Source organism: Schistocerca americana, chromosome 3 (genome assembly GCF_021461395.2).
Source record: "Schistocerca americana isolate TAMUIC-IGC-003095 chromosome 3, iqSchAmer2.1, whole genome shotgun sequence".
Taxonomy (NCBI): domain Eukaryota; kingdom Metazoa; phylum Arthropoda; class Insecta; order Orthoptera; family Acrididae; genus Schistocerca; species Schistocerca americana.
In genome coordinates this window covers 759,863,522-759,884,834 of record NC_060121.1, presented here as the reverse complement: position 1 = coordinate 759,884,834, position 21,313 = coordinate 759,863,522, and the positions used below count along the sequence as shown (strand labels likewise).

Here is a 21,313-nt window from a genome sequence, read left to right as displayed (position 1 = left end):
TTTAAATCGCTCGTATTGTATCTTTGGTCCATGGCAGATTGTGCTATCGGATAATGCTACCAGGTTCACTTCCAGAACTTTTAAACAGTTTTGTTGTGCATTAGGAATGAGACGCAACACTCTCTATTATCCGAAACCCTCATTCACGGAGAGAGTCAATCTGAACCTTGTGCTCCACTAATCACGTACAACAACCTAGTCTATACCTGTTAGGGCAATATATCGAAATGACTGATGTATGCCCACAATACTGACAAGCAAGGGGCACATACGGACACTCCAACGGGCTTATGTTCGCTTTTCGGCAGAATATTAACGTATAGCTACCTAATAGGACGTCTTATGACGAGATTCCGGAGAAATGTCGTTTGGGCAGGAAACTCATACAAGTAGCCGGTAGCTAAACACTATAATACGTGAGGACTACTTAATAAAGTTAGGGGATGGGGGTTTACCTAAGGAATTTTGTCTTCGTTAACAACTCGGGGGAGATGTTGTTGGGGAGCTCTTACGATTGTTTTCGGATTTTACCGAATTCTTAGGTGTGTATCACTGTTCTTTTGAAGGAAACTGCAACAGGAGATGACTGTCGAATTCATATTTCCCAGCTCAAACTCCTGTACGGCTTTTTTCATGTTTAAAATGTTTTCTTAAGATTATAAGGGCTTCGCTCGGAGACCTTTATCTAAACTTCTTAATCCGCTGGTTGCATGAACCAGAAACCTGACTTGGATTGCGTTACACTGAAATGATTCTCTTTCTCCCGTGTAGCATGAAATTTATGTATTTGCGTAAACTTTTGTTTTTGGTTACCCCAACATTTCTCTCTTACTGCCGATGTTAATATACGATTTATACCATAAACTGGGGTGACTTTGTGCCACTTTTGAAGATTTTGCGCAAGAAACTGCTTACTAGAGAAAATGTTTTCGTAAATTCTGAAGGTGTATATAGCTTTAACGTATGTCTCACATAATAAACCTGGTGCTGGTTTTCTGTAGTACACTTTTCTATCAAAATATTGTCAGAAACTTGGCACAAAGTCACGTCATTGCCGGGGGTGGGGTCTTTGTGTCATAGTCATGTTCTTGGATTTTTAAATGATAAACAGTGAGCGGCCTAAAGCCAACCACCTAAAAGGTAACTTTGTGACAATAAAAGGAAAAAAACTCTAAAATAAATATGTTTCATTGAGTATTTAATATGTTATTACACGTTCTGCAGTAGTTTACAGAATTACTGGTCCTATATTTTTTTAAAGTCAGGAATACCGAAGAAGGATGACACTATGCGAACATATCGCTCGAGATACGCCTTTGCAGTGGACTGCAAATCTAGTAACGAAAATTGGAAACCATAATAACAAATTGTCACAGCATGTGCGACAAACACATGCTCTTCTTTTTCAAGTACAGTTTTCGACCCACTAGTGCATGACGTTTCCCATGAAATTTGTTCATGAGGGTGTTTCGGCGAATGCCATTATTGGTAGCTGCTAAACGAATTGAGATTTTCTTCTCGTGAATTTCTTTAAGCGCATTCTCCATCAGTGTAGTTGGCGTAGGAACAATAATTTACGACGTTTCTGTATGTCCGTGGCATATTCTGCAACAGTATCGTCTAATGCCAATTAATGTTATGAATACCTGTACCGTACGTCATTGAAAAGTCACACAAAGCCTCAATGAAAACGTGGTGCAAAGTCATCCCTGTATCTTCCAGTTTTTAACAAATCTCACTCACGTGCTAAAACCATCAGTGAGAGAATTTATGAATACGTTGTCGCATCACACTAATGAGTAATGTAGCAAAAACTATATACTAACCAGAGTTTGCTGATATTCTTTCTTTGGTGAGCCACAATAGAAAGTTCCCGATTAACAGGCTCATAACGCAAAATACACAGACTGCTACAGACGGTTTGCTGGGACCATCCGAAGTAGGACGTAATAAATGAATACATCTTCAGATGACAGCACCAGCCAGCAAAGCTTTAGGCACTTCAACTCTTATGATGGGGACATCTCGAACTACTAGGATGCACTGGTTTGAAAGAAAGTGCGGGTGGCACGAAGTCACCTGCGCGGCAAAACGTCACCCCGGTTTACGATAGTGAAATTCGTTCATCAAAACATAGAACAACTATTTCAACATTTCGCTTATTTTGCCTGTATTCGATGGAAATCGTTCTTTGGTACATCTACATCTACATACATACTCCGCAATCCACCATACGGTGCGTGGTGGAGGGTACCTCGTACCACAACTAGCATCTTCTCTCCCTGTTCCACTCCCAAACAGAACGAGGGAAAAATGACTGCCTATATGCCTCTGTACGAGCCCTAATCTCTCTTATCTTATCTTTGTGGTCTTTCCGCGAAATATAAGTCGGCGGCAGTAAAATTGTACTGCAGTCAGCCTGAAATGCTGGTTCTTATATTTCCTCAGCAGCGATTCACGAAAAGAATGCCTCCGTTCCTCCAGAGACTCCCACCCGAGTTCCTGAAGCATTTCCGTAACACTCGCGTGATGATTAAACCTACCAGTAACAAATCTAGCAGCCCGCCTCTGAATTGCTTCTATGTCCTTACTCAATCCGACCTGATAGGGATACCAAACGCTCGAGCAGTACTCAAGAATAGGTCGTATTACTGTTTTATAAGTGGTCTCCTTTAAAGATGAACCACATCTTCCCACAATTCTACCAATGAACCGAAGAAGACTATCCGCCTTCCCCAAAACTGCCATTACATGCTTGTCCTACTTCATATCGCTCTGCAATGTTACGCCAAAATGTTTAATCGACGTGACTGTGTCAAGCGCTACACTACTAATGGGGTATCCAAACATTACGGGATTCTTTTTCCTATTAATCTGCATTAATTTACATTTATCTATATTTAGAGTTAGCTGCCATTCTTTACAAAAATCACAAATCCTGTCCAAGTCATCTTGTATCCTTCTACAGTCACTCATCAACGACACCTTCCCGTACACCACAGCATCATCAGCAAACAGCCGCACATTGCTATCCACCGTATCCAAAAGATCATTTATGTAGATAGAAAACAACAGCGGACCTACCACACTTCCCTGGGGCACTCCAGATGATACCCTCACCTCCGATGAACGCTCACCATCGAGGACAACGTACTGGGTTCTATTGCTTAAGAAGTCTTCGAGCCACTCACATATTTGGGAACCAATCCCATATAAACTCGTACCTTAGTTAGGAGTCTGCAGTGGGGCACCGATTCAAATACTTTCCGGAAGTCAAAGAATATGGCTTACCCTTCATCCATGGTTCGCAAGATATCATGTGAATAAAGGGCGAGTTGCGTTTCGCACGAGCGATGCTTTCTAAAGCCGTGCTGATGCATGGACAGCAACGTCTCTGTCTCAAGGAAATTCATTATATTCTAGCTGAGAATATGTTCGAGAATCCTGCAACAAACCGATGTTAAGGATATTGGTCTGTAATTTTGAGGATCCGTCCTTCTACCCTTCTTATATATAGGCGTCACCTGTGCTTTTTTCCAGTCGCTCGGGACTTTACGTTGGGCAAGAGATTCGCGATAAATGCAAGCTAAGTAAGGAGCCAATGCAATAGAGTACTCTTTGTAAAACCGAATTGGAATCCCATCAGGACCTGGCGATTTATTTATTTTCAACCCATTCAGCTGCTTCACAACTCCAGAGATGTCTATCACTATGTCCTCCACACGGGAATCTGTACGAGTCTCAAACGGCGGTATGTTTGTACGATCCTCCTGCGTGTAAGATTTGTCAAATGCTAAATTTAAAATTTCAGACTGATCAGTGAGTGACTGGATGAAAGCCTTCGGCCCGCTTACCGATTTTACGTAAGACCAGAATTTCCTTGGGTTTGCAGCAAGATCTTTTGCTAAGGTATGACGGTGGTGGTGGTTCTATGCTTCGCGCATCGCTCTTTTTACAGCAGCACAAATCTCTACTAATTTTTTCCTGTCCTCATTCTCCCGATCTTTCTTGTACCGCGAGTGCCACTGTCTTTGCTTCCTGAGCATTCTCCGAATTGCGCTGTTAAACCACAGTGCGTCTTTTCCGTCCGTAACCCATTTTTCGGCACATACTTGTCCAATGCGTGATTTACAATGTGTTTAAAATTTGCCCATAATTCTTCCACGTCCATCGTACTGGAAGTAAATGAAATCGATTCATTTACTAAGTGGGATGCTGACAACTGCTTATCTGCTCTTTCTAGTAACAATACTCTCCTAACCATCTTGACCGACTTTTTAACTTTCGTAACCATAGTCGTAATGACATCATGATCACTAATCCCTGTCTCAACACTCACACCGTCGATGAGGTCTGGTCTATTCGTGGCTACCAGATCTAAACTATTTCCATCATGTGATGGCTGTCGATTCAGCTGCTCAAGACAGTTTTCGGATAATGTGTTCAAAAGTTATTCTAGGTAGGTAGGTTGAAGTCGCCTCCGACTAATATAGCATGATCCAGGTACTTCTGCGATACAGAGTGTAGAGTCCCTTTGAATGATTCTAGAACTGTCACGGTGGAACCTAGTGGCCGGTAATAACACCCAACAGTTAACTTTATTTCCCCTAGCCCTGTTAAACGTGTCCAGATAACTTCACAATCACACACTACTTCGACCTCAGTAGACACAATATTTTTGTCAACTGCAATGAAGACACCACCTCCTACGGTGTCTAATCTGTCTTTCCGATACACGTTCCAACCCTCACTAAATATTTCAGAAGTTCCTATCTCAGGTTTGAGGCAGGTCTCAGTCCCGAGAGTAAATTGCGCACGACACGCTTCCTGGAGGGCAGTAAATTCAGGAACTTTATTCCGAACACTCTGAAAATTTTTCTGCTAATATCTTGATAGCACTTTAAAAAAAAAAAAAGAAAAAGAAAAAAGGAAAACCACTTTAAAATGCAGTTCGTATTTTGCGATACTGTCGCTATCGACGCTTTTGTCCGGGAATAGTCGAAGTATCGATAAAATTATTTCAGGTACGGATATCGATACCGAACACCGGGCAGTGGCAGTGTGTTGTTGTTGTGCGGCCAGGTCGGGGTCTTCGGGCAGCCGCGGCCGGCAGGTGTCCGGCAGAGGTGCCGGCGCCGTGGCGGGCGCCGCTGGGGACGACAGCGACCCCAACAACGAGGGCTCCGACTCGAGGTGACCCCGGCCCGCCCCCGCTGACCCCGCCGTCCCCGTCGCCCCCACGCCGGCCGCCGCCTGACCACAGCGCAGTCCGCTGCCGCAGCGTCCGGCCGCAGCTGTGAGTACCGCCTCACGTATTACACCTCAAATGCTCTCCGCAGTGCCGTGAAGATTTCACTAACCTGGGCCCACCAGATACCGGCACCCGAGAGATCTCGTAGCTCGCCCGCTGGGCAAGTTAGAGTACTCCCACGTGGTCCTATTGCACCGTGTTCAGGCCTCGTTCCGTCACGTGCGCACAATGTCTCTGTCACTGATACAACTAGTTGTGTAACTGACATTCGCTGCTCAAAAGAATTAGGAAACATGACTCTATATTTACTAAGATGGTGTCTGTTCTTTCGGACATGTCCGAAAGAACAGATACCACCTTAGTAAATATATAGTTAAGGCTCACCGGCCACTTGACCATCTTCTTCTTCTGTGCGAATGCACAAACAGTGCCCGATCTCTTACGGGAATCGACAACGCGCCGCGAGTAATGAGTATAATGGGCGGGGGCACTACGAATGTAGTGCGGGACAATACGTTGAGAATGTGGGTTTCGCTGGAGGCGTGCCAGAGATAAATCCCTGCAGTCGTGCCATCCTTTGCGTCTTCGGTGGTTCAGATGGATGGAGCGTCTGCCATGTAAGCAGGAGATCCCGGGTACTAGTACCGGTCGGGGCACACATTTTCACCTGTCGCCGTTGACGTGTGTCATCGCCTGTAAGCAGCTGAGGGTGTTCAATTCATTGTAAAAACATGACTCTGATCATCTGCCACACTCCATTGAGCAATAATTGAGGACCGGCTATGTTACCCAACTACACCTTTGTTGTTGTTGTTGTTGTTGTGGTCTTCAGTCCAGAGACTGCTTTGACGCAGTTCTCCATGCTACTCTATCCTGTGCAAGCTGCTTCTTCTCCCAGTACCTACTGCAACCTACATCCCTGTGAATCTGTTTAGTGTATTCATCTCTTGGTCTCCCTCTACGATTTTTAACCTCAACGCTGCCCTCCAGTACTAAATTTGTGATCCCTTGATATCTCAGAACATGTCCTACCAACCGGTCCCTTCTTCTCGTCAGGTTGTGCCACAAACTCCTCTTCTCCCCAATTCTATTCAATACCTCCTCATTAGTTATGTGATCTACCCATCTAATCAGCAGCCTTCTTCTGTAGCACCACATATCGATAGCTTCTATTCTCTTCTCGTCTAAACTATTTATCGTCCACGTTGCACTTCCATACATGGCTATACTCCATACAAATACTTTCAGAAACGGCTTCCTGACACTTAAATCTATACTCGATGTTAACAAATTTCTCTTCTTCAGAAACGCTTTCCTTGCCTTTGGCAGTCTAGATTTTATATCCTCTCTACTTCGACCATCATCAGTTATTTTGCTCCCCAAATAGCAAAACTCATTTACTACTTTAAGTGTCTCATTTCCTAATCTAATTCCCTCAGCATCACTCGACTTAATTCGACTACATTCCATTATCCCCGTTTTGCTTCTGTTGACGTTCATCTTATAGCCTCCTTTCAAGACACTGTTCATTCCGTTCAGCTGCTCTTCCAGGTCCTTTGCTGTCTCTGACCGAATTACAATGTCATCGGCGAACCTCAGAGTTTTTACTTCTTCTCCATGGATTTTAATTCCTTTACATTTTACAAATTCAGTACACAATAATACATCATTACATCCATGATTGTTTCATAAAAAAGAACTGAAATGTCTGACGGGTGTCGAAAACAAAGTGGAAAAAATCATTCATCCCATCGTCCTGGGTGCTTTTCATTGGACTTTGAGAGCTTCAATAACACGTACGCCCTCTGTGCCTGACTAAGTGGCATGCTCCAGTAAGGACGCGGAGGTCCACATTCTTCAATGTGAGCCCGTTACAACTCTTGTAGAGTCTGTGACCGGGCACTACGACCACGAACACGCCTGTGAAGCATGTCCCACATAAGCGCGATGTGATTTAGGTCGGAACCCACCGCCGGCCATTCGACTACTTCATTATCGTGACTACGCAAGACATCCCTACTGACGCCCGCCAGATGAGTCCTAGAATTAAAAGGAATTCAGGGACACCACCCTATGCAGCAGCCAGCGGTCACCACATGGTCCAACAGGATCAGTTTAATGTACTGCCTGTCATTACGGTGACCATGAACATCGAGAAGTTCCATACGGTCCATATGGTGTCAACACTGAAGCCTTCCCGTGACATCACAGAACCTCTTAAATCTGAAGAAAAAATTTGGCAGGTACCGCTAACCATGGGTCACCGCACACGGATACGGCCATCACCTTCCGTCAGAAGTTATCTGGACTCGTATGCGAATAGCACGGTTTGCCAGTGACGAAGTTGCCCGTTGACACTGGAAAAGCAGAACTGAAGGCGATCTGCAAGGTGTTGTCGTGTCAGGCGTTCTATTCGAACAGGACATGTGGGTCGTAATATCGTTCCTGTAACCTGTTCATTACAGTATGTTCGGACACAGTAGCTCCAATACCCTTCTGACGTCGTCTTCGATTGGGCTGGCGATAGTCGTACGACGCCGCAATGCACAGTGGCCAGATATCGGTATTTACGTGGGGTTTGTGTCTAACTCGCCATGTGTACTGGCGTGTCTACCTGTAGAGCGTTTACAACCTTTAAGTGACGCATGGAGAGGCATTTGCATCTAAGAGCACAACCGAAGGTCCATCCTTTTCTTGGTTAAACGAATCACCCGTGCAGGTTGCACTGGATTAAGATGTTGCTTTGCCTGTGCTTGGATGGATACAACGTCCACAAGTGACAACCGACGTCGGCGCACCTCAGTAAAAATCAATTAGACACCGGTACTCATTTTTTTCCGAGGCCTGACACTGTAATGCATAACATTGCCAACAGATGGTGAATGATTTTAATCGTTGCCTAAATTGAAAGCGAAGTTTCCAAGCCATGCAATAAGACCACAGGTATCGCCTGTATCAAAACGGATGTAACCTATCGGTCGTAGATACACGTGCTGCTCTAATTCTTTTGAACAATATGTGATAACGCAAGGAAAGAGTCACCTGGCTCATAATGTACGTGACAAAATTAAGGGTTATAAGAACCAACTGCATCTGTTTCGAAGGCAGCTTTGTAAAGGTATCTACTTTTTTCGAATGTCTTTCATTCTTACAATCCCCTCCACCTATATGTTACCCAGTTTACTAATGAGACGTTGTACAACTTTGTCAGTATTTTGAGGCACGGCTTCATGACTTGCTTACCAAAGAAAATGCGGTTGTTTACCACCTCGTTATCAGCTGCTCCACATTCTGTAGCTTTCCAAATGCAAATAGAAGTGACACATTTTCTGAATAATTGATACATTTTAAATGGAAATAAGAGACCTTATAAATGTTTGTATATAATTTATTATGTCAGGACCGCCTAATAACTACAACGGTCACATTAAAGCTTTCGGCAATTTGTTCCGTAATAATATATGATTAATCGACTGACAGCTTCGTCATCACATATACATTCAAGTTTGCCCTCTGAACGTCATAAACCGGTTTAAAATATATCAATTAATTGTACATCATGGTGTCACTAGTAAACATCCATTTTAATACGGATAATTTTGTAAATCAGTCACATATGCATTATTCATTACAATATAATCGCCTAGTTACTACAACGCTGTTATTACTGGTTTCGGAAATTTACTGCCATCTTCATATATGGTGTACAGGATGAGTCACGTAAGACGTAACACCCTTTTTCTTTCGTGAACGGTTCCAGACATCAAAATGAGATTTCCTGCAAATGTTAATACGCTAAGGGGTACTCGATAATACTTTAGTCTATAATAAAGACGCCTAACTCTTGTATCGAGCGAGATATTCAACCAAGTACGATTTTTAAATGGAATGATACATTTCTTTTAATGGCCTCCGAAAGCGCTTGAAAAGGCGAGTACAATGATATAACGCTTGTTAATTTTGAGGCTGAAACTTTCGCAAAACAACCCTAGGTATATGCTGAAATTGGAAAGAAATGCGGCTAGAGTTGTTTATCGCGGTGTAAACGCCACCCAGCAGAACTCCGTCGTTATATGCAGCAAGACATTTCTATGCTACTAAATTAAAATCTCATTTCCTGTTCGACGTAGGTACAGGGTCAGTTGCAGTTTCTCTATATGGATCTACGGCATATACTAGCTTCTGCCGCATCACATGGACCTTAGAAAAACTGTTTCAAATGTGTCTACGTTTCCAGATTTTGGCGGTAGCAGCTACAGTTTCGTCAGGCAGTTTCCATTTTAAACTCTCCCTGTCGATGATAACTTGTCACAGCCAAAATAGAGACGTGGTTCGTTTATATTTCATAGTGATAAATGGTCCTATTCACAGAAAAAGGAAACTAGTTTATTAACTTTCTGAGGCTTAAAAATAATAGTAATAATAATACCTGACGTCTCTTTGCATGAAGACGTCTGCATACCTATTAAGAGTAAAACACCTGCTGTCGGACAGATGAGTCTATATATACTACTCGAAATTGTAATTAGACGGAATACACTTCAAATAAACTAAATATTTTATTCAGAAAGGCTGACGTCATGTCTCCCACAAAATACCCACTCTTCTTAATTTTACACTTAAGCATGTGTTCGCATTGTTTACCATCAACTGCAAGGCACATATGAAATTTTGAGAACAGTTTCAGCCTCAGAATCAAGAAGCATTGTATCAATGAACCCATCTTCTCAAGCACCTTCGAATGCCGTTAAAAATGTTCATCATTCCATTTTAAAAAATCTTACGTTGCATGAAAATTTCGATCGATACATGAGTTAAGGCTCTTTATGACACACCATATTAGCGTTCATGGATCGAGGTCCGGGTTTGGTTCTGAGAGAGCTAATAGATTTTAATTCTCTGCTACCCTCTTCCCACCCCGCCCCCCACCTCCGCCCCCCCAACCGCCCTCACTGCAAATAGTACTTGCAGTCGCCCACACTTTTAACGTGTTATATATGCGTAAGATTCAATAATAATAACAATAAAATATGAACAGTATAGAATGTCTTAATATACATAGCAATACAATGTAACATCCGCCCTTTAACATCATTTTAAAAAACGTTCGAGATATTACAGTCCTGAGAATCAGAATACTTCAAAAACACCAGTCATTTAATTATTTTAAGAACCGTAATAGCACGAAATTATCACAAGTCTGACAACGTCATAATTTACACAATATAAAATGGAAATGTGCACTCATCTCAATCACTATTTCACTTAACAGTACGACTATGGAAATAAGTCTGAAGACTATGAAGTATGCTATTTTAAACATGGCTTGTAGTTTGAAAAATTGCTTAACATTTTCATGCTACTTTCCTGTCCCAAAGTTAGCAGGGAAATCTGGGACTTCATGCACGTAAAATCTTAAAAATGTCGAGTCAAATATGTTCAGGGATTTGTTTTGCGATTGGAATCACGACCCTAAATGCCCCCTCCTCCCGGTTGGATCCACATGTGCACAATAACTATTTTTTAGTGCCTGTCGTCAAATCACAGTCGTCGTGCGGCCAACTCCTTGGCGATGAAATCAACGGCATTCTTTGAAAAATTTGTATTTGATTTGAAGTAACTGTGTTTTTAAATGAATTTAATACATCACAGATGCCTAAATAATGAAGCTCCGTTTCTGGAATTAATATGTGTAATTGTATTTTGGCAAATTCAAGGTATCGGACAAAGGCGTTAGAGAAGGTTGCAGCATTTCACCCACCCTTTTCAACATTAATTTAGATGACACAATCCATAAATGGAGGGAGATTTTTAACAAGGGAACTAAGATTAATAGAAATTACCACTTGAATTATCTTTTATTTACAGACGACGCCACATTGCTGGCGGGAATGAAGATGACCTAAAAGGAGCACACATTTGTCAGATTAGATTTGTGAAGAGTACCATTTGACGACTTCGCTCGGTCTATGACGTTGGTGTTTTGTTGATAAGTGGGGTCGGTTTGTTGGTTTGTGGTTTGTGGGTTTAAGGGACCAGACAGCAACGGTCATCGGTCGATAAGTGGGGTCGCGTCAGAGATTTGGTCAAATTTTTTTTTTTTTTAATTGTACACTATAGTTTGGTACTTACTTTCTGCTAGCGGCTATCGAGACGAATCCTATGATGTGTAACAGTAAGGTCTTTGAAGGTCAACGAAGGTCAAGAATGTTGCATGAACATCCATTTACAGAAGGTTTTCTAAGTGATGACAATTGGTATCTATGCAGTGCCGCAATCTTCTTATCATGGCTTGAGTGATATTCTTTATCACTTCGCCACTTATCGAAGCAAATGCTCTGACAATTCTCTCTCTTATATCGTGCAAATAGTAAATATTTCCCGAATACTGCGTATCCATCTACCGTGCCATTGACATGTAAATACCATTCGACGGTTTCGCAGTACAACACTAATAGGAACGATAAGACTAATATCGTCGAATCAAGCGAATGTGAATGGTGTATTCCTTCGAAGAACAAGTCAATATGCTTCTCATTTAAGGAGAATGCCAACGAAATTCAGTGAGAGCTAGAGGCTTATACGCTGGAAGATATCCTCAACCAACTGACCGTACACGTCGTCCATTTAAATATGTGTACGATAAATTGAGAACAACTGGATCTTTCACGCCCCGGAAACATATCTGGCAAAGGAAAGTCACTAACGAGGAGACGGAAATTGGTACTCTTACCACTGCAGTTCGAGATCCTTGTGTTAGTTCGCGTCGAATCGCAAGGGGATTTGGCTTGAGGCAGAGTAGTGTTGCTCGTGTTCTGCATCGCCATAAATATCGTGCTTACCATATCAGTCTCCACCAAGAATTAACTGGTACGGATTGTATGCGTTGCATTGAATTCTGCCGATGGGCTCAATTTCAGATTCAGAGCGATGACACATTTATTAATTTGATTTGCTTTACTGATGTGGCTACATGACGAACCATGGAAATGTTGATTTGCATAACATGCGTTATTGGGCAACTGAAAATCCATGTTGGCCGCAACAAGTTGCACACCAAAAACCGTGGTCGGGGAATGTGTGGTGTGGGATTATCGAGGACAGGAAGTACACCACATTCCTGCAAGAAACATTAGGTCTGTTATTGGAAGAAATACCTTTAGGAACAAGGAACAGAATGTGGTATCAGCATGATGGGTGTTCATCACATTTTTCGCTGATGGCTAGAAGTGAGTTGCAGAGACCATTCCCAAATCGTTGGATTAGACGCGGAGGAGATGTGTCGTGGCTTCCTCGTTCGCCAGACATAACGCCTCTGGATAAACATTTCGAAAGAATGAAGAGCGAAATATTACCTGCCTAGATTCGAAGCATTGGTGAACTGTCAGAAGAAGTCAAGGAAGACCGAAGAAACGATGGGTGCCGTAACAGGCTGTCGACTCCGATGCTGAATAAGCATTTAAAGAGATTATATAGCTATGCCATTCAGTCTCGTATTCAGCCCCAAGACAGAAGAAGTGCATGCAATCATCTGCGTCTAGAGTAAATTCTGTGTGTAAGAGTGAGAAAGTGGTCTAAACTTTTCTGTAGCGTGCATCTCAGGCGAGACACGGTAACTATCCCCGTTCTTTCCTCGTAGGAGGCTGTAGTTTAAGAGGTTAGTCAGGAAGAATCAATGCCCAAAGAAGTGGGATACAGTACTACTGAGGAATTACGAGATACGATTCAAGTTCTCTGAGGCTATAGATACAGCAATAAGGAATAGCTCAGTAGGCAGAACATTTGAAGAGGAATGGACATCTCTAAAAAGGGCAATCACAGACAGAAGTTGGAAAGGAAAACGTAGGTACAAAGAAGATAACTGTGAATAAACCATGGGCAACAGAAGAAATACTTCAGTTGATCGATGAATGAGGGAAGTACAAAAATGTACAGGGAAATTCAAGAATATAGAAATACAAGTCACTGAGGAATGAAATAAAAAGGAAGAACAGGGAAGCTAAGATGAATGGCTTCATGAAGAATGTGAATAAATCGAAAAAGAAATAATTGTCGGAAGAACTGATTCTGCATACAAAAATGTCAAAACAGCCTTCATTGAAATTAAAAACATGGGTGGTAACATTAAGAGTGCAACGGGAATTGTACTGTTAAATGCAGAGGAGAGAGCAGATAGGTGGAAAGAATACATTGAAAGCCTCAATGAGGGGGAGGTTTGTGTGATGTGACAGAAGAAGAAACGGGAGTCGATTTAGAAGAGATGGGGGATCCAGTATTAGAATCAGAATTTCAAAGACCTTTGGAGTACTTGAGATGAAATAAGGCAGAGGGGATACATAACATTCCATCAGAATTTCTAAAATCATTGGGGTACGTGGCGAAAAAACAGCTATTCAGTTTGGTGTGTAGGTTGTATGAATCAGGCGACATAACATCTGACTTTCGGAAAAATATTATCTACACAATCCCAAAAACTGCAAGAGCTGAGAAGTGCGAGAACTAAGGCACAATCAGCTTAACACCTCATGCATCCAAGTTGCTGACAAGAATAATGCACAGAAGAATGGAAAAGAAAATTGAAGATAGATAAGGATCAGTGTGGCTTTAGGAACAGTAAAGGCACTGGAGAGGCAATTCTGGCGTTGCAGTCGACAATGGAAGTAAAGCTAAAGGAAAATCAAGACACGTTTACAGTATTAGTCGATCTGGAAAAAGCTTTCGACAATTTAAAATGGTGCAAGGTGTTCATAATTCTGAGGAAAATAGGGGAAGCTACAGGAAGAGACGGATAATATACAATGTGTACAAGAGCCAGGAGGGAATAATAATAGTAGAAGACTAAGTATAAAGCGCTCAGATTAAGAAGGGTGTAAGACAGGGATGCAGTCTTTCACCCCTACTGTTCAAACTGTATACTGAAGAAACAGTGATGGAAATGAAACAAAGGTTTCGGAGGGGGATTAAAATTCAAAGTGAAAGGATAACAATGATACGATTAGCTGATGACATTACTATCCTCAGTGAAGATAAATTACAAAATTCTGAATGGAATGAACAGTCTAATGATGGCAGATTATGGACTGAGAGTAAATCGTCGACGTTCACGATATACAATGTATAAAGCGATAGAAGATGTTGAAATGACTACATCTGCAGCTGATAAAAAGAAGAATACTATAAAATCTGTCGCTGCACACTCGCTACCTGATGGACCATCAGTCTTCTGTGGATGCAGATTGAACTTCAGCATTGACATTAATGATTCCTTCACACATGGCAACGGATGGTTGACAGTTGCTATTGTACGAGGTGGTTCTGGTGTTCCAAATGTAACTGGACTTGAGAGCTTTGTCGACCGTGATATCATTGCATATAGGACGTATCATGTTACTGAAAATGCTAATAAAGACTTTGGAAAATCTACCTATATGTCACCCTCTCCTTTTACCTTATATACACGTGGTAGACGTAAGTTATCAACTAATTAATGAGACATTAATGAGAACTAGCGGAAATGAACACAGCGAGAAACTTAACATCAGGATTGATGGGAACGAAGAAGATGAAGTTAAGGAATTCCGCTACCTAGGCAGCAGAAAAACCGATGACGGACGGAGCAAGTGAGCATGGACTGTGGGAAAACCGGAACATAAGAGAATCGAAGCATTTGAGATCAGGTGCTACAGACCAATGTTGAAAATTAGGTGGAGTGATAAGGTAAGGAATGGAAAGGTTCTGCCCAGAATCGGAGAGGAAAGAAATATGTGGAAAACACTGACAAGAAGAAGGGACAGGATGGTAGGACATCTGCTAAGACATCAGAGAATGACTTCTATGGTACTAGAGAGAACTGTAGAGGTCAAAAACTGTAGAGGAAGACAGAGATTGGAATACATCCAGCAAATAATTGGGGACGTAGGTTGCAAATGCTACTCTGAGATGGAGAGGTGACACATGAGAGAAATTCGTGGCGGGCCGCATAAAACCAATCGGAAGACTGACGACTAAAAAGAATATGGGAAACTGTCTCAAAACAGTATCTATGTTGGTCGGCTCATCGACACCTCGTCTTTGAACCGCCGGGCCGATTCGACCCGAGGCCAGCCTGTCTCCACGTCCCAAATGCAGTCGTGTTAGCACGCACGTCTTACGGGCGAGTACAGTGACACGCAAAACAAGGTAATACCTAATGCTTGAGGTGAGGATGATCCTGTAGGTGGCGACGGTAATTATAACCAACTCTCACTTTACGACATTCTACTAAGAGTTGTTTCAAAAGAGATTGTGTTTTCTTTTAAACTACGGAGTATGCTGACGCTTTTCGCCTGCTCAGTAGCACTTCATTTCGTTTTTTATTAATAAAGAAGGAGCTTATGACTGATGGTGGCCTTTGTTTATAACCGAAATGAGAACTAGAGCAACCCTGAATGCTACGACACGTAACCATCACAGCCAAGTTATTTCGAAGAAGTTATGTATCTAGGGAAACGAAAAATACCTTCCGCCCGTCTCGTGCCGGCGGCGACCTTCTCCAGATCTGCGCGCTGATTCCCTTTCGGGGCTTATTCATAGGATTAGCCATGAATCAGCGACCCAAGGCCCGCGTCCGTGGCCAAATGGCGGGGCAATTTAGCTCCGGGACTGCGTCCGCCGACGTCATTGATCAGAGCCCCGTATCTGTCACTTTTTTCGTGGGTGGCCGTCGAGCTCTCGTTATGTGAACAAAACAGACATACCAAACGACTGGTTAATCAAACACAGAAAAAGATATACCTCCGAAATGCGGCCAACAGAAATTTTGTGCAGGGAGAAAACGATTCCGGCACTCTAAACAGTTTCTCGTCGTCCTGCACCGACCAGGTTTAAGGAGGAGATAGAACAATAAGATAGAACATAAGGTCAGTTGATTCCTGAGTCGCCGGCCGGAGTGGCCGTGCGGTTCTAGGCGCTACAGTCTGGAGCCGAGCGACCGCTACGGTCGCAGGTTCGAATCCTGCCTCGGGCATGGATGTGTGTGACGTCCTTAGGTTAGTTAGGTTTAATTAGTTCTAGGTTTTAGGCGACTGATAGAAGTTAAGTCGCATAGTGCTCAGAGCCAATTTTGATTCCTGAGTCCGGTACGCCTAATTACACTATTTATCATTAAAACTGGGACACCGTGAAGGCGACCTGAAACAAAAGTAAAACTGTCACGAAATGTCCAACATTTAAACCACTGCAATACAATAGAAGAACCGGGGATTATGGTTTATCTAGAAGGACCAACCCATCATTTCGACGTATGCAGTGTTATTTGACTTTTTTGAAACTGTAAACATTTATTTAGCGTATGGCAAATACAGACATATCATGAAATTAAATTACATATACATATGTACATATTGACACACAAGAAACTTAAGTTTGTCTTTAAAACTGAATATCCAGTTCTTCAATCCAGCGCACTGCATCTGCAGTTGCTAGCAGGAAGTCCTCTTTGGCGCCGTAATAGGCTCGAATCCTGCATTCACTGACAATGTGGTGGACAGTCTGGTATGGAGCCCCGCTGTCACAGGCTAGATCAGCCAGCTTCTTCCACTTAAAGAGAGCATCCCTGCATCGGCCATGGCCGGTACGGATTGGCTTGGTTCAAATGGCTCTGAGCACTATGGGACTCATCGTCTTAGGTCATAAGTCCCCTAGAACTTAGAACTAGTTAAACCTAACTAACCTAAGGACATCACACACACCCATGACCGAGGCAGGATTCGAACCTGCGACCGTAGCAGTCCCGCGGTTCCGGACTGCAGCGCCAGAACCGCTAGACCACCGCAGCCGGCATAGGTACGGATTCTATTGAGAGTAGTCCAGGTCTTGCGTGGTAGGTCGAATCCACTTGGAAGTTTAGCATCTGAGAAGATGTTATGCAGGTGTTATGTTACGTTTCTTTAGCAAGAAACAGTAAACAAATTTGTATATATACCAATTCACTTCAGACTGTTTATAAACTTTGCGAGGACATAGTTTTACTTTTCTCTAAAGAATTATATAGTATAATGAACATTTTATATCTGATAATTAATACAAACAAATATGACAATAAAATGTGAAATGTGTACCTTCCCTTAGCAGAAACATTTGTTTCAACATACAATTTTGAACAGCACAATATACACTCCTGGAAATGGAAAAAAGAACACTTGACAGCGGTGTGTCACACCCACCATACTTGCTCCGGACACTGCGAGAGGGCTGTACAAGCAATGATCACACGCACGGCACAGCGGACACACCAGGAACCGCGGTGTTGGCCGTCGAATGGCGCTAGCTGCGCAGCATTTGCGCACCGCCGCCGTCAGTGTCAGCCAGTTTGCCGTGGCATACGGAGCTCCATCGCAGTCTTTAACACTGGTAGCATGCCGCGACAGCGTGGACGTGAACCGTATGTGCAGTTGACGGACTTTGAGCGAGGGCGTATAGTGGGCATCCGGGAGGCCGGGTGGACGTACCGCCGAATTGCTCAACACGTGGGGCGTGACGTCTCCACAGTACATCGATGTTGTCGCCAGTGGTCGGCGGAAGGTGCACGTGCCCGTCGACCTGGGACCGGACCGCAGCGACGCACGGATGCACGCCAAGACCGTAGGATCCGACGCAGTGCCGTAGGGGACCGCATCGCCACTTCCCAGCAAATTAGGGACACTGTTGCTCCTGGGGTATCGGCGAGGACCATTCGCAACCGTCTCCATGAAGCTGGGCTACAGTCCCGCACACCGTTAGGCCGTCTTCCGCTCACGCCCCAACATCGTGCAGCCCGCCTCCAGTGGTGTCGCGACAGGCGTGAATGGAGGGACGAATGGAGACGTGTCGTCTTCAGCGATGAGAGTCGCTTCTGCCTTGGTGCCAATGATGGTCGTATGCGTGTTTGGCGCCGTGCAGGTGAGACCCACAATCAGGACTGCATACGACCGAGGGGACACTGAATAGTGCACGGTACATCCAAACCGTCATCGAACCCATCGTTCTATCATTCCTAGACCGGCAAGGGAACTTGCTGTTCCAACAGGACGATGCACGTCCGCATGTATCCCGTGCCACCCAACGTGCTCTAGAAGGTGTACGTCAGCTACCCTGGCCAGCAAGATCTCCGGATCTGTCCCCCATTGTGCATGTTTGGGACTGGATGAAGCGTCGTCTCACGCGGTCTGCACGTCCAGCACGAACGCTGGTCCAACTGAGGCGCCAGGTGGAAATGGCATGGCAAGCCGTTCCACAGGACTACATCCAGCATCTCTACGATCGTCTCCATGGGAGAATAGCAGCCTGCATTGCTGCGAAAGGTGGATATACACTGTACTAGTGCCGACATTGTGCATGCTCTGTTGCCTGTGTCTACGTGCCTGTGGTTCTGTCAGTGTGATCATGTGATGTATCTGACCCCAGGAACGTGTCAATAAAGTTTCCCCTTCCTGGGACAATGAATTCACGGTGTTCTTATTTCAATTTCCAGGAGTGTACACTGAGGTGATTCCTCCTAATATTGTGTCGGACCTCGTTTTGCCTTGCTTAGTGCAACAACTCGGCGTAGCACGGACTCAAGAAGCCATCTGGAAGTCTCCCGCAGAAACACTGAGCCATGACGCCATTATAGCCGTCCGTAATTGCGAAAGTGTTGCCCGTGCAGCCTACACATACAGACTGGTATCTGCACGCTCAATCTTATCACCACCCAGCGCAGAAAAGCTTAGTCATCCGTTCTTTGGCAATCCGTGCGCAGCGCCTAAGTGATGCTCAAAACATAACATCTGAGCTTTAAAGGTTACGCACAACGTTTCTAGCCAATGGCTGTAGCCGTAATTCGATCCAAACAGCCTTGTCGACGAATACAAGTAAACAAGATATGCAAGAAGTTTTATTCTGCAAACAAGAAATAGACAAGCTGCAGCCATCAGTGCGCTTACCTTATGTGAAAAATGTTACGGACCGAATAGGCAAACACCCTCGTCGGGTTCTACATCTACATCTACATTTATACTCCGCAAGCCACCCAACGGTGTGTGGCGGAGGGCACTTTACGTGCCACTGTCATTACCTCCCTTTCCTGTTCCAGTCGCGTATGGTTCGCGGGAAGAACGACTGTCTCAAAGCCTCCGTGCGCGCTCTAATCTCTCTAATTTTACATTCGTGATCTCCTCGGGAGGTATAAGCAGGGGGAAGCAATATATTCGATACCTCATCCACAAACGCACCCTCTAGAAACCTGGCGAGCAAGCTACACCGCGATGCAGAGCGCCTCTCTTGCAGAGTCTGCCACTTGAGTTTGTTAAACATCTCCGTAACGCTATCACGGTTACCAAATAACCCTGTGACGAAACGCGCCGCTCTTCTTTGGATCTTCTCTATCTCCTCCGTCAAACCGATCTGGTACGGATCCCACACTGATGAGCAATACTCAAGTATAGGTCGAACGAGTGTTTTGTAAGCCACCTCCTTTGTTGATGGACTACATTTTCTAAGCACTCTCCCAATGAATCTCAACCTGGTACCCGCCTTACCAACAATTAATTTTATATGATCATTCCACGTCAAATCGTTCCGCACGCGTACTCCCAGATACTTTACAGAAGTAATTGCTACCAGTGTTTGTTCCGCTATCATATAATCATACAATAAATGAGCCTTCTTTCTATGTATTCGCAATACATTACATTTGTGTATGTTAAGGATCAGTTGCCACTCCCTGCACCAAGTGCCTATCCGCTGCAGATCTTCCTGCATTTCGCTACAATTTTCTAATGCTGCAACTTCTCTGTATACTACAGCATCATCTGCGAAAAGCCGCATGGAACTTCCGACACTATCTACTAGATCATTTATATATATTGTGAAAAGCAATGGTCCCATAACACTCCCCTGTGGCACGCCAGAGGTTACTTTAACGTCTGTAGACGTCTCTCCATTGATAACAACATGCTGTGTTCTGTTTGCTAAAAACTCTTTAATCCAGCCACACAGGTGGTCTGATATTCCGTAGGCTCTTACTTTGTTTATCAGGCGACAGTGCGGAACTGTATCGAACGCCTTCCGGAAGTCAAGAAAAATAGCATCTACCTGGGAGCCTGTATCTAATATTTTCTGGGTCTCATGAACAAATAAAGCGAGTTGGGTCTCACACGATCGCTGTTTCCGGAATCCATGTTGATTCCAACATAGTAGATTCTGGGTTTCCAAAAACGACATGATACTCGAGCAAAAAACATGTTCTAAAATTCTACAACAGATCGACGTCAGAGATATAGGTCTATAGTTTTGCGCATCTGCTCGACGACCCTTCTTGAAGACTGGGACTATCTGTGCTCTTTTCCAATCATTTGGAACCCTCCGTTCCTCTAGAGACTTGCGGTACACGGCTGTTAGAAGGGGGGCAAGTTCTTTCGCGTACTCTGTGTAGAATCGAATTGGTATCCCGTCAGGTCCAGTGGACTTTCCTCTATTGAGTGATTCCAGTTGGGGTGCAGCCTGTCTTCTTTAGTGGTCGCAGGACCCAGGACGTGCTAGGCTCCTCTAAGGAGAATGTGGATGCATTACACACTGCAGGCGTGTACAAGGTGGGATGCGAATGTGGAGCCGCGCGGGGTGGCCGCGCAGTTACAGGCACCGTGTCACGCATTGCGTGGCCCCTCCCGCCGGAGGTTCGTTCTCCCTCGGGCATGGCTGTGTGTGTTGTCCTTAGTTTAAGTTAGCTTAAGTCGTGTTAACACTAGGGACCGATGAACTCAGCAGTTTGGTCCCTTAGAAATTCACGGACGGCATACATCGGCGAGACTGGCAGGCCAATAGCAATGCGCATTGGGGAACATATTCGTCTAGGGCAACACAAAAAATCTGCAGTGGCATAACATCAGCAAGACTGCGGAAAAGAAATATAATTCAGCGAAGCCTGTGTGTTGGCCTGGCAGTCGGTTATGGCGAAACGCAAAATCAGAGCGGCCATCGAAATACTTAAACACCCTAAGAACATGAATGGAAAGCCTGACCCCATTTTGGCTGCCAGCAATCAGAGCCCACCAAACAGATCGCACT

General features: G+C 44.0%; 1 long non-coding RNA gene across 1 annotated transcript in view; it reads left to right on the top strand.

Moving 5' to 3' along the window:
- The first annotated feature begins 5,169 nt into the window (after positions 1–5,169).
- Positions 5,170–21,313, top strand: part of LOC124607066 — a 36,302-nt gene continuing 20,158 nt past the window's right edge. Inside the window, exon 1 of the long non-coding RNA XR_006978760.1 lies at positions 5,170–5,296. This is a non-coding gene — a long non-coding RNA (uncharacterized LOC124607066). The remainder of the gene's footprint in view (positions 5,297–21,313) is intronic.